The 15,091-nt window shown below is 41.6% G+C and overlaps 1 protein-coding gene and 1 long non-coding RNA gene across 2 annotated transcripts in view; one reads left to right on the top strand and one right to left on the bottom strand.

Moving 5' to 3' along the window:
- The window catches only part of C1QTNF4 (C1q and TNF related 4), a 79,860-nt gene that overhangs the window by 4,597 nt on the left and 60,172 nt on the right, over positions 1-15,091 (top strand). The window lies entirely within an intron of this gene.
- Positions 555-3,818, bottom strand: LOC137159654 (uncharacterized). The gene is made up of 2 exons (XR_010921684.1): positions 3,456-3,818; positions 555-3,365 (listed from the first exon to the last, which is right to left on the bottom strand). It is a non-coding gene; the product is annotated as an uncharacterized lncRNA (long non-coding RNA).

Here is a 15,091-nt window from a genome sequence, read left to right as displayed (position 1 = left end):
CAAAAAATAGGGTTTTTTGTATATACCATGGACTGCAGATTCTTTATGAATGCACAGTATTTCTAATTTTTATTAAACAATTTATAATAAAAACAATGAAACACAGCTTCAAAGTGAAACTGTGCAGTGGAAAGCAGTATACAACAATTTGGGGAAGGAGGCTCCCATTCACTGGTGAGTATATATCTTGCCTCTTGTTCTTCTGCATTCTGGTCCTGAGTGTTGGGGCTCAAAGCTGTCAGGGGTATTTGATGGCTGGAAAAAGCTGGGCTCCTGGGTGAGCTATGGATGTGGAGGGGAATGATATCTGGGAGTATGGCTGTGGGGATACAGCAGGGAACATATGCTGTGTTCGCAGTACCCTCTATCATTCCAGGGGATGCAGGACATGGCTGGGTCCTGGTTGAGGGCACTGGATCGTCTGTGGGACAGCTAGCAGCGTACACTCCAGCAGATCGTTCTGCTTCTGTATTTCCTCCAGTAAATTCCTCCTGCATGTCCGTGTCTTTCTCTACAATGCTGTCCCTGCCCACTTTAATGCTCTGGATAGCAGCCTTTCTTTTACCCTCTCAGACCCCAAACAACCTCCAGCCCTCAGTTGTAATTTTTTGCGGGATTCTGCAATGAGGTCTCTGAACATCTCATCCGGAGTTCTCAGTTTCTTCTCCCTCAGGTTAGCCAGCCACACAGTTATTGATGAAGTCCCCGCTTCTCATGAGCACCCCCTTCCGGTTGGGTGTGTGCACATTTTTTTTTAGTTCTGGTGATCCATATTGGTGGTTCTTCAGATGGATTTTCAGTGACTCAGCTCTCTGTGTGAATGTCCACGTGTGAAACAAGACAAACCTCTTCTGGGATATAAGGTCCAATCAGACCTATCTCAAAGCCATCAGTATTGCCCTGAAGGCCTCCCTCGGCTCAGTTCTTTAAAAGTCCAGGTCCCATCACAGTACCCTCCAATGGGGTCTGGCTGCCTTTCAAAGATTCCTGCTCTGATATGGAGCAGCACCCCCAGGGCTTCCTCCCACCCATTAGTCCTCTGACCCTGGCTCTCCATCTGGGTCAGTCTCAGTTCGGTCCCCTTCTGGGGGTGTAAGAGTTCAAGATGCAGCCCTTCCCTAGGCCTATTTAAACTCCTTTTCTCAGGGCATAGCCACTTCCCTGGTGGCTGTTGGCAGAGGTTCCCAGTTTGGGTTCCCAGTTCAGGCTGTACTTGGCAATACTTATATGGTGTCAGAGAGGTTGAGGGGGTATCTGGGGGCAAGTCACATAGTAATCTTCTGTGCATTCCCTTTAGATTGTCTTGAATTTCAATGCAACATTACACTAAGGTGGGTATCTAGGGGGCAGAGAACAGTCTTTTTCCAAAAGGCTAAGGGCAGACCAGCAAGATATATTGTGAAGTTATTCACCAAGATGGTTTCTCCCCAAAGGTTTTTTAGAAGCAGAAGGGATTTGTGAGCTATGCTGTGGGCAGTGACTATGCAGCTATCCTGCAGAACGTCCACACTAAAATCAAGCAATTTCTCAGCCTTAGATTCTACTTTATCTTCCTGCAGACATGCAGAAAGTGCATACAAAAAATAGATTGGGGTCTGTATTGATTGTTTGAAACTTCCCACATTTTTTCTATGTAAGCTTGTAAAATAGCCATTAAGAGCGGTACAGCTATGCTATCCTGAAGGTAAACTTCTCTTCTTATACAAATTCCTGCTATAGGCCAAATATACCTCACCAGGGAGCTGTCCTTTTCCTATCTATGCCTATGTTTACCTCATGTAAACAGAGAATACTAACCAAACTTTTTTTTTCCACTTAACTGTCTGAAACTGTTAAGTTTCCTCCTAGGCTTTACTATGATTTCTGTGGGATTTCATTACTATACATCAGCTGTTTAGTTTGTTCTCTTCAGAAGCAATTATATGTATCTCACTGAATTGTACTGTATCTTTTCTGAATGCGCCTCCCAAATGGAACAAAATACCTCTTCTCATTTGCTTGCATTTTCAGTTCCTTGATGATTGTTAACGATCATTTATTTTCTCAGTGCTGCTGGAAAAATCAGTCTTTCTTCTCCTAGCAAAATGTCCTCCTTACTAACTTCTTCCTTAAATGGTCTCAGTTTGGGGTCTAAATCTCTGCTTTCTTTGTAAAATGAAGGATCCTTGTAAAATGGCTATTCTTAGTTTATTCTAAATGATGTCTCTATTTTTCAGTTTTAAATTCTTCTACTTTTGAAGTAATAATAGGAATATGCCTCACCACATGAATTCTGTACTCATCAATAACAGTTTAATGTGGTATTGATCTGTTTATCACCTACTTCAAGACATCCAGGTCCGATACTCCTTTTATTTTCTACAAAAAAAATCATCTCTGCACCTTCAACATCATATATTAGATTCTAGTTTGGTGCTGAAGACCAAAGTTTTTTTTTAAACAAACTTTCAAGCAATTTAGTACTAGTTTCTACATGTAGAACTTTCCATCTGGCATAGATGGTATATATGGTTGTTGAACCTAAGACACTACCAACTGTGTTTAGTTTGGTTATCTCCTCTTCAAGTTTGGCATAGTTTCTTTCTGTCTTCTATGCAACAGCTTGCCCTTCTTGCAAAAGACTTGATATGTGTTTTTGGAAGATGCACCTACCAACAATGCACCTGGCTCAGGTAACTCACAATATTTTAAAACTGATAGATTAGTGAACAGTGTTTTAAATTGCTCTTTATGGCTATTTTCCAAATGCCAGACAATGTTATTTTCAGTAATTCCCTGAACTGGAAATTTGAGGCCCTCACAGCACTCCCACAATGTCTCTATTTCATGCTAGAATGTGGATAATGATAACTGAATGGATCCCAGTTCTATAAAACCCTTCAGCTCTCCGGTGCACTTACAGTACATCTATTTCTTCCCATAAAATGCATCAGGAAAGCATAGATTTACATAATTTACAACCTTCCCCCCCACCCCCCAAGTGAGAACAGCGCCTGCTAGAGAGTAGAGCAAATTGTACTTAAAAATTTGAGAGAGCTCTGAAGCCCCCCGTCGCTGACTGTGTTCGTGAGATTGGCAGTAGGCTAAGTCTGTCTCTGCTGAGACAATTCCATTTCCATATAAAAACAAAATTCATGAACATTATTTTTTAAAATACTATAGAGAAATTTCAGAACCAGAATTTTCAGTTGCCGCTCAGTTCAGCCATTTTCATTCTTATTGTGGAAATTCAGCTTTACTCTCTGGATCCCCAGGCAAGCAGCATCATTGTAATTTAATGGAGATGATTCAGAATGTCTAGAGAGCTGGTATCCATATTGTAGAGACCAGTGAGTTGATGTGAGTTGCAGAAAGGTCAAGGCCAGCTGCAGGGCAAGAGAGGAAGGAGATGAGAAGCTATGCAGAACTAATGAAGCAGGCAAAAAAACATTTCTAGTCTTACCTTCTCCTCTTACCTGCAGCTCTCTCCATTTCTTTTGTTTAGCAGCATGCAGAGAGCAGCCAGTAGCCCTGAGACATTGTTCTAGGCAATACCTGACCTAATTAATTTTAGACCAAACTTAGCCCTGCGCCACTGATCTTTGTCCTTCTGTTTCCATAACATTAAGGCAGCGTTTGTACACACAGATATTTGAGAAGCAATTTTATAATAGCCTGAAACCCTCCGATGTTGCTGCCATTGGGTCTGTTAGGCTGTCTGGGCCCCTACTAAACGACCATGTTGCTTTATAAAGCAGGTCTTCTGGCTCAGTGTAGCCGGGAGGGGGGATCCCCCTCTGAGGAGGACCCAGAGAGGGAGCCAGACCCTCCCTGGCTGACAGAGGCTTGCCCCAGGGAAACCCCTGACTGGAAGCAAGGGGCTGGGTCTAGGCCTTTAAAGGCCCCAGCTCCCCACCTGACCGGAAGCAAGGGGGCGGAGCTAGGCCTTTAAGAGCCAGGCCCTTGAGCTTAGTTGGGAGAAGACAGCTGAAGGGGAAGGATGCGTCTCCTCCGGAGCTCCTGGCTAAGGCTAGGCCGGGGAGCTGTGCTGAGAGGGAACGGCCGGCCCGCCCGCCGGCCTGGGGTTTGACCGAGGTCTTCCCCAGGTACCGTACGGCCTGGGAGTTGGAGGGCCCCCCAGAAACCCCCACAGCCTGGGAGTTAGAAGAAGGCCCGTCGGGGCTCCCTGTGGACTACGAGCCTGAAGAGAACCCCCCGGAGACACCCGGGGCTTGGGAGCCCGGAGCAGACCAACCAGAGCAGTGTCAAGCCTGGGACCCCAAGAACCTACCGGCCCTGCCTGGGGACCGCATGACCTGGAGGAGCTACCCTCCGAAGATGAGCCGATGGAGCTACCTGAGCTGCCGCCTGTGGACGAGGAGGGCCTAGCAGGTCTACCAAACCTCAGCGACCCAGAGGAGGCAGGTACCGGGGGTTTCGAGGAGGAAGAAGCCCAGGGATCGCCACACGTTAGTGGCTGAGTCAGTGGCAACCCGGGTGGTGTATTGCGGCCGGAGCCCCGCCGACCCAGTGGCAAACACTGTTGCCACTGACAGGGCCCTGGGCTGGGACACAGTGGAGATGGGCGGGCCTGCGTCCCCCTCCCCCCTTTCCTATCCTCCGTGAGGAAGCCTTCCCCGCCGTGCCGTTCCAGAGAGCGGCTTGCTCACCTGCCAGCCCTGCCTGAGGGCCTGGCCATAGACTGCGTGCCCTGAAAAGGGCACAAGACTGCTCCCGGTGGGAGGTAGCCGGGAGGGGTGGTCCCCCTCTGAGGAGGACCCAGAGAGGGGAAACCCCGGACGCTGCTCCCCGGTTCCAGGGGCACATCCACACTCAGCTTTTTGCAAGCCAGACTGAAGATGTAGGTAATGAGAAGCTGGACTGTGGCACAGAAGTCTGAATGAATATATACATTTGGATTCAACAGCAGGCAAAGTGAGTGAAGACTTCTTACACAGATACTCTTTGCATAAGCAACTATGATGTATACATGAGGTCAAAGGGAGTTTTAAAAGACACATTGTGATGATAGGAGACCAGATGCCAGCTCATGCCAGGGTCCCAGGCCTCACCAAACACTTACAAATGCATAGTTGGAAACCAGTCTTGCTTACCTGTGTGTTAGCATTGTCAAAATAAATATTACATGTTAAGTTGTTAAGAATGTGTTTAGCATTTACTAAAATACTTGTAGGATGCTGCATGTATTGTTCTCACTCAGCTAAGCCCCATGTTAAAAGTGATAGCGAGCATTTGCATTGTAAACCTCTGTGACTGTGTAACTCATCCTGTTCATTAAACACAAATGAGCCATTGTGTGAGATCAAGGATCAAAGACTTCAATGCATTCCTTCCCACCTCCCTCCATGAAGAAGGGACCTGCATGGAAACTGTTGCTATCAGCTAGATTTCGGAGGGAAGAAGATATAAAAATGCCTCTCAAGGAAAAATTATCATTTTTTTGTTGTTTGAACTCTCACAGGGCTAGAGACTCTAAACTGAAGTGAGAGATCCCCCAGAGTTATCCCTGGGTTTGCCCTAAAAGACGTTTTGAATTGACAGATTGCTACAACTCTCACTCTTAGGATTTAGATTGCAACTAATTTGTGTTATATGATTGCTTCCTTTAACCTGTAATCAGTGCTTAATCTGTGCCAGGGCTGAGTCCTGGCACCTCTAAGTGTGGCAGTTCATAGCCCCAGTATCTCTGGGCTTGCCGCGTCAGTTATAAAAGTAAAAAAATTGCTTAAGCTCTGGCACCTAATTGCTTGAGCCCCAGCACTTCTTTCATTACAAATTAAGCACTGTAAATAACTATATTTATTTTAGTTTATTTCAGAATTGGCTATACGTGTTGTTTTTGGTGTGAAATCTAAGATATAAATTGACCTAGGAGAAATGACTGGTATCTTGGCAATGGAAGCAACCTAAATAGTTTGTGAGTGTTGGTGTAAGTGACTATCACTGAGTCCAGCTTGCTTGGGTGGCAAGACAGACTGGAGAGCCTAAGGGGACTATTTGTGACTCCATGGTAAGACTGTTAAAATGATCCAGGAGTTCGCATTTGTTACGGGATTGGTGAACTCTAATTTTAGAACATACTACCAGTTTGGAGTGTCTGCCCTGTTTTTGACAGTTTGCTCTGAGGTAGGCACTTATGGTGGTGAGCAACTCCAGACAGAATGACAAATATATCTTAGAAACTTGCCTTTTATTTTCACCCATCTGATACAAAAATGGGAATTAACCAGCGACAAGCAATTGACATTGGCTTTTGGCCAATACTTTAAAAGGACATGTTTAGGAAGAGAGAGATGTAAATTTCAAGTTTTGTAAAACCAAGAATTTACAGAACTTAGTAGACCAACAGAAAGTAGCTCCTGGGAATTTTTTTTAATTCTATTGAAAATAGGAATATATATGTTACCCTTCTCCCAGTCAGAATTGGCAGCAACAAAGGGCAGGTTCAATCTCTAGGGGTTCCTTTCAACACAACACAAACTGGCTAGAGCCCCCACCCAGTAATCTGGGACAATTACACACCACCCCTTGGGCACCTCTAGAGGCAATACTTTCCCTCTCACAAACAGATACTGAGTGTAGAAAAAATACTTTTAATAAAAAGAGGAAAAGTAACTGGCATTAACTTGGGAAAACTCCACAAGCAGAATTCACATGCATAAAACCATGAATTAAACACCCACCCCAGAATATGTCGGGCAGTTTCTTTTTGCCTCAGGTTCTTAAGTCCAGCAACAAGAAGTTCCTTTAGTGTGTCCTTCCCTTCACAGCACCCCACTCACAGGTGTTGTTCTTAGTCAGGCCAGACCCAGAGTCTAGAGGTACAGCTGCAGAGTTCACCTCTCAAGCTGTTTGGGAGTGTGGGGGTGAAAGAAGATGCCTTACTCACTCCACTGTCTGGTTGCTATGCCAGCTGCTGGCCGCCATGCTTGCCGCTTTGTTGGCTGCTCATTGCTCCACGGGCTGCCCTGCTAGCTTTGCCAGCTGTCCTGCTGCACACCATCACCTTCTGCTACCACATACCGGTACTTACTATGACCTCTGCGGGTCGGTCTCTTGAGGTTCTACTCATCTCTCTGATTCTCAGCTCTCCATGATTGTCAGCTCTTAATGGATGAAGGTCAGTGCTGAAGCTGGGTAGGAGCACTGTCCCACAATAGATGATTTCAGCTCTAGTAAGCACTTAACAAAACAAAAGACTCCTAATAGAATCTTAATTAGCTCTCTCTTTGAACAGTGGGAGGGGGAGATTAAACTATGCCTGGGGCTCTTCCAGACAGAAATACCTATCTTCACCCTGTATCAACCTTCACAGGCTCTGGCATCCGAGCCCCTTGCTTAGCCAGTTCGGTTGAGATGATATTGACCCTTTAGTAAGAACAGACTAAGCACAGTTCTCATTATTGTATGAGCAAAGAGCGGTAGAACAACATTTAATTACCCCTGCTTTTAACACTAGTTATTTGTAATCCAGCATCAGACAAAGGGATTATTGGAGCAAAGCAGTCCCTTCATGCCGAGCATCTAAGTAGGATGGGTGTTCTCATGCAAATTCTCATCCATGGCCCTGATGCCTGTTCCCCTCCCCCCAGCCAGCTCAGCACAGGAAGGCTCATTCAAACCCTGCTTACATATACATATATATAATTTTATTTAAACATTTTTCTGTTGTGTTTCAAACCCTTGTTGTATCCTGTGTGTGCAGGCTTTTGCTAGTGTATAAGAACAGGAAAGTGAAACTGGCTGCACTACCAGTCTACTTTGAATATAAAATGCGCCAAAATGAGTGAAATGCTAAAACTGAAAACCCTTAATGGTGAAAATTAAATTAGATTATTTTCATTTACAAGGTTATCTAATGTATTCATAATTTTAATGATCTTTACAATGATGGTGTCTCTTTAAAATAAAACAATTGTTTAATTTTTAAAGGAAACAATTGTCTATAAATAGGTATTAAACAAAAAAAAATTTAAACCACCAGCTCCCCACATTGCTGTGTGAAGATAAGAAAAGGAGAAAATTAAAAAATAGAGCAAGATGTGTGACCACAAGACCTGTATGCCACATAGGAATGGGGCGCACACTCATACAGTATAATGTGTGCTTTTATACCAGGCCCCTGTGAGACTTGAGGTGGACAGTAATTCACAGCAAGATCTTCACTTGAACCAGATCCCCGTAGAGCTGAGGTTAGCACATGGCAAGGTGCACATCAGATCCTCTACATCTTGCATAATTGAGGGTATTCTCTGTTTATCTCCATCGCCCATTTCTTTCTCCTAGATGGGAGCCCCATGTGTCCCTCTTTTCTATGTCAGAATTTCATTGAAGTTGTCCTCATTGCTATCTTGTTCCTTCTCATTACACTGAATTATGTCTCCTTTCCCTGTGAGAAAGCATTGCCCTTGTTCTCCAGGAATCCTTAAGAACAATGAGTGTGATTTCCTTTATTATAACTTTCAGCTTTACAGAAGCTGCTCAACCATTCTGACTCGCCTGTTCAGACTGGGGAAAGAAAAAATACCTTTTCCCATTTAATAAAACCTTCTCCTCAGATAAAGATATCATAAATAATCTGGGAAAATGGGTAAAAAGTGAGGTGGCAAAATTTGCCGATGACACAAAATTACACAAAATTGTTAGTCCAAAGCAGGCTGTGAAGAGTTACAAAGGGATCTCACTAAACTGAATGACTGGACAACAACATGGCAGATGAAATTCCATGTTGATAAATGCAAAGTAATGCACATAGGGAAACATAATCCCAACTATACATACAAAATGATGGAATCTAATTTAGCTGTTACCACTCAAGAAAGAGATCTTGGAGTCAGTGTGGATAGTTCTCAGAAAATATCTGCTCAATATGCAGTTGCAGTCAAAAACCTAACAGAATGTTAGGAACCATTAGGAAAGGGATAGATAATAAGACCGTAAATATAATGCCACTATATAAATCCATGGTATACCCATACTTTGAATACTGCATGCTGTTCTGTTCACCCCATCTCAAAAAGGGTATATTAGAATTGCAAAAGGTATGGGAAAGGGCAAAAAAAATGATTAAGGGTATGGAACAGCTTCCATGTGAGATTAAAAAGAGTGAAATTTTCATCTTGGAAAAGAGATGACTCAGGGAGGGGATATGATAGAGGTCTGTAAAACCATGAATGGTGTGGAGAAAGTGAGTAAAGAAGCGTTATTTACTCCTTCACATAACACAAGAACCAGGGGTCACCCAATGAAATTAATAGGCAGCATGTTTAAAACAAACAAAAGAAAGTACTTCTTCACACAACACACTGTCTACTTTTGGAACTTGCTGTAAAGGGCAAAATTATAACTGAGTTCAAAAAAGAATTAAATAAGTTCAGGGAGGATATGTCCATCAATAGCTATTAGCCAGGATGGTCACGGCTGCAACCCTATGCTCTGGGTGTCTGGGTGTGACAGGAGGATCACTCGATGTTTGCCTGTTCTGTTCATTCCCTCTGAAGTACTTGGCATTGGCCACCGTCAGAAGACAGGATACTGGGCTAGATGGACCATTGGTCTGACCCAGTATGGCTGTTCTTATTTTCTTAGAGAGAATTATTCTGTCAGTGGAATGGAACAGAGAGACAGCTACAGGAAATTTGCCTAGATGATATAATCATGAGAGAATTCTGGATACTATTTCTTTAAACTGGTTTCAGAAATCAAGTGGATTTATACCTACAGAGCTAATTGCCTGCACCAGTGATTAGGGGCCCAATTATCTGTTCTAGCCAAGCTATGTTTGGCACTAAACAGAGAGGGCAGGCAAATATGGCTTCATGGTGCCTTTATGCCTTCCCATATCCTGGCATTGTCTGGGAGACTAACCGGCCCCTGTCATAAATTAGAATAGCCTCAGAGCTGCTGTAACTGATTTTTGGTTGCCCATAGCCTCTGAGGATTTGCAGTAGCCAAGAATAACTGGGCACACCTCTAGCACACTACCTACACTGTAGGTTCCAGGAAGGCGAAGGATGGATGCTATATGGTCGGCTCTATCCCCACTGGAGAAGAGCTTGTGGTAGGGGTATAATGCTCTGTAAGCAAATTCATTATCTTTATGGACCCCTTAGAACAACTTCAATGGCATAAGATAGGGGTTAAAACAAGTGATAAAACACCTTTTCCCATCCCTGGTTTGCGTCTCGAGACTTGATAATTAAACAAGTGAGCTGAAGATAACATTTGTTGCCATAGTGTATCATCTTCCTATCTGTTACCAATAGAAGTACTACACACACCAGTGCCTTGAATTCAATTGAGAACCAATATTTTGTAGGACAAAGTAGTGTGTTTCCATAAAGAAACCCTTTGATCAGGCAAGGGCTAAGGAAGGACCTCATGTAGCTGCCCTTGGAGTGAGATGTATGAGCTTCTGGAGCCAAGTCCAGATTTTAGAGATTGACAGGTGAAGAAACCCAGCCTGGCTTCTTTCCTCCGTATATCCTGTGCTGCTGTTACTCCTGCAGTAACTGGGAGAAGTGAATTCATCCTGTTGAATTCTAGCAACAAACCTGGGATGTACAATCCTCCACATGGGAGATGACATTAGGTGGTGAATAACATTCTAGAGGGTGGATTTAAGCACCATCCTTTCTTAGCCCTTGCCTGATCAAAGGGATCCTTTGTCATTTTCTGGAAACTCACTACTTTGTCCTATAAGATTTTGGTTCTCACCTTGTATAGCTTGTTGAGCTGGCAGATAATTTCCACTTCCCCACAATTTCTGGCATGGAGCAGGTGCAAAATAGCCACAGATGCCACTTTGATGGAGCCTCATATGCGGGGTAGCATATGTATGGGGCAGGGGCGCTTTGAGGAAAGGAGGCAATTTCCACAGTGCACAGAGCCCCAAAATTCTTTAATCTGAGCCTGGTTTTGAGACAGGCCAATTATGAATATTAAGAATCTTACATCCAATTAATTCCCACCATTTCTTTGTTTGCCAACATTTAGTCCTTGTCTCCTCTCCAGAAATACAAGGCCTAACCATTTGGTGATTAACAGGAGAGATTGCTAGTTACGATATCATTTTCATATCATAATAAAATCATTACAAGATTTTTAAATCTAATCTCCTGGCAATGTTTTATGGTATGTCTACACTGCAAAATAAATAAATAAATACACCCTGCAGCACCAAGTCTCAGAGCCCAGCTCAGCTGACTCAGACTTATGGTACAGGCTAAAAATAGCAATGTAGACTTTCCCAGTGGACTGAAGCCCAGGCTCTGAGACCCACCTGCTTAGGTTTCAGAGCTGGGGCTCCAACCCAGGCAGGAATGTTTACACTGCTATTTTTAGCCTCATAGTGCAAGCCTGAGTCAAGTGATCCAGGCTCTGAGATGCACTGCCATGGTGTTTTATGTATTTATTTTTTTCCCAGTGTAAATGAACCTTTTGTTAATATCCTCTCGCCAATCTATGTTGAAGTGCTGGACAGGCTTTCCTTGGGTTGGATTTCTTTTTTTAAGTCTTCTCTGTTCTTCTTAGCTCTCTGTGTCAGCTTGCATGTAGAGATGGATGAGAGAAGCTGATGAATGTGGTGTGTGTGTTTTACGAATAGTTGCAAGGAGCATGACGGGTTCACTTCAGAGTCTTTAATACCTTTCTTCCCATTTCCATGGAATGATAGGGAAATACACCTCTTTCAGGATTGTTGGTTGCTGTTATTCCAAATTGGTTGCTGTTAGTCTTTCATTGGCTCCATGCTTTTGGGAGTTGGCTTAGATGACACTTGCAGCTACTGACTCTGCAGTCTGCCTAATGAATATGCAATACCCTTCGAATTGCCTTTGTTCTTGCACTGGGAAAGCATCGGATAACTTTTAAAGTTAATTTTAACTTTCTTTTTACTCTATTCCTGAGATATTCCTTTAGTTTTATTAGAGTTTGACAGGAAATTACATTCTGTTTTCAATAAGTCCACATTCTTCTTTTTAATACAAAAACGGTCAGTTTTCAAAAGCGTCTTTTAAAATTAAATTCTTGGAGAATCTTCAGCTTAAATGGTTATTAAAGAAGTTGTTGTTTCTAGATGACAAATTTTGAATTCCCCATTAATATAAATATTCTATGTTTAAATGGCTTTTTACATTACTAATTAGTTTAACAAGGTCACTAAATTCCATGTTGGTACATAAAGCATTTTACATAGCAATGATATTGAGAAACAATATTAGGAAGTTTGCATTTAGCTAATATATTTGCAAGTATGCATTTCACAAAGGTGTTTGTCAAGTCAACATTTAAGAAATAAACAAAAAATTTAAAACATTTTCAACTATACATGTCTTGCCTAGAGGTTTTCCTTTGCAAACAGTGGGATGGAAGGTTCACCTTATGGCTTAAGCTTAGTAGATACCATCTGCCTACATTTCTCTTTGGAGTATTCTGAATATGTTTTATGACAAAGTTTTTTGTAAAACTTGTCATTACAAAGTTTGTTTTCTTGAGGTATGGATTATATCTGTACCAAAAGTTTCTTATTTTAATATGGGGGTATTCATCAGTTAGCATCCTCTTATGCCGGGACAGGGATTTTTATTTTGAAAATATGATCATTTTAGGATTCAAGTGTATTATCAGAGTTGTGTGGAAGTCCAAGGCTGGAATAGTACAGCTGCTGCAGGTTAGGACTGAGGCATTTGCAGAGCTGAGTGGAGGATGTTTGCACACTGCCTGTCTGGCCTTTACTGGGTACCTTGCTGTAATTATTCAATTCTTCAGTTTCAGGAGTTGTACAAAATATTTAAAAAGAAATTGGCAAATTAAATGGTCCAATAAACATGCTAGCATGACTGTCACTGAGAGTATGTCCCAAGAGAAATGTGCTGAATATGTTTCAGGGTTTCTTGAGGCTTTGTCTGCAACTATATTCCCTTGGTGTTGTGCTGCTTTTGTTGATTGTCTCCAAGGATCACTTCTCTCCAGGGAATCAAACACTCTCTAGATAATTTTAATGAGACACGGGAACTTTAATAAGCTCATAACATGGGGCATATAATCAGACGCAAAACCCTTCAATTCCCCAAAGAAGATAGAGAAAAAGTAAACATTGTTCCAGTGATTGATTTTTGCTTTCTTTTGGCCAGAATAAGTGATGAAATCTGTTAATGCTTTGTAAAAAATGTATGTGTAGAAGCAGATGTACTCCTGTGAAGAAGAGAATGTATGAGAGCTAAATCTCTGCCTTTTGCTCTTGAGCAACAAAATATCGTCTTAGCCTGAAACTGTATTGGAATTCTGGCCATAATATCGTGTGATCCAGGATTTCAGTTAAGTCTTGTAGGTTTCACTGATTTTTAATCCTAAGGACTAGCTTTCTAGCAGCTTTCTCTGTTTTTCATTAACTGAGGCTCCATCAGTAGTGGAACTGGAATCATGTGAGGAGAAGTGATTTCTATTGTGTTTTAAAGTGCAATATGAGAACAACTTGGGCTAAATATGGCTTAAGTTATTAGCAAATGCAGCTTTTGGTAAATAACAAGAAAAATTGCATTTCAAGATCACCCCAAAACACGCCACTTAGGAAAATGATCCAAGTAGGCTGTTTAATGCCCAGATGAGGCTTATGAGGTATTATACATAGGTCTGGTTTAACTAAAGGTATGTTTTTAAACCAATGTATTTAAAGATGCAAAACCCTGTTTGGGCTCTCTTAGCTCAATGAAAGCCTGATTTACCATCTTAGCTTGCACTGATAAATTTATAATAGCAGTCCATCTCCAGGTATGGGAAGTTATGTTTGCCCAAACTAAAGTGGAACAGTGGTGGTTGATCCTCCTAACCATTCTGTTGAGACCAGTTGCATCACAGGGCATTAATAATTCTGTATCCACCTAGCCAGTTACAGCTAGAAATAACAGCATCACAGGACACTGAGATTCAGATAAATCAACCCCAATTTTAAAATCAGTTTGGTTTCACGTTTACATAGTAAACTACCTGTCCTCTGGTTTAAGAAAGCTCATTGTGTCTGGTACTCGGTCCCAGCTAGTAGGATAGCACTGTGGTCTCAACAACTGAGTCTGAGGAAAGGTCTTAAATTTATGGGTCTGTTCTCCAGGCTTTTAAAACCAGCATACACTGGTTCACTTCCCAGAGGTCTTTAGGCTTCATTAAGTCATCCATAAAATCAATGACACCTCCCCCCCCCCCCATGTATTATCTGAAGAGGAAAAAAGATATGCTGTAAAAATTTCAATTTTATCTATAATGCATTTAATGATCAGTATTGACATGAAAGAAACAGAATTAAACTTTGCAAAATAATATTCCTAGGAGTTTGGAAGTATTATCAAGAATAATATTTTTTCTTTTGTTGATAATTAATTAAGAATTAGTTTACTTTTTTATCTAATCTAAACATTTTTTATCTTTTATGAATGAACACTTAGAACTATGCCAGATATTACTAATGCTTGTTTTATGTTTAATTTATTTCACCTTTTCTTCTCCCAAACATGTTTCTCTTCCGGTGTTTGTTGCACTATAAACAAGGGAAAATAAACCTTAAACAGCACAGAATTAAACATTTCATAGGTCATAGAATCTGTACATGTAAAGTGTCATTTAAATTAAGAAATGTATTAAATTTGTCCATTAGACTTCAAAACTCCAAAGAATTCTGAAAGATTAGTCTTTCAAAATTGTACCAATCTTTTAGTAACATGGACTGTATTCAAAAAGGGACAAACACTGCAAAAGAAAAAATGTGTGCATAAAAACATTGTTGAGAAATTATTTTAAATTAAACATGGGGAATTTTAAAAAGTTATGTTTTAATTAGCCATTTATCTTCCAAGTAAATCGAAATTAGAAGAATGTGTAATACACAAGTGCCATCTATTTGATATAGTAGAAAATGCAGTTCAGAAATTTGAGCACTAAAATGTTAACCTGAAACACAGATGTTAACAGTCAGAGCAGGAATGCCTCCTTTTTCCTAATGCCTCCAAAACTTGAGGCAACTCCTACAGCATCTGAGCAGAATCAGAGAATTGTTCTGCAGTCTATCCTCCAGTCTGTGAGTCAGGTGCATTCTGGAACA

This window comes from Emydura macquarii, unplaced genomic scaffold (assembly GCF_026122565.2).
Source record: "Emydura macquarii macquarii isolate MOO-44397 ecotype Brisbane River unplaced genomic scaffold, CSIRO-AGI_Emac_v2 contig_1876, whole genome shotgun sequence".
NCBI lineage: Eukaryota > Metazoa > Chordata > Testudines > Chelidae > Emydura > Emydura macquarii.
This window is presented reverse-complemented; position numbering and strand designations above follow the sequence as displayed.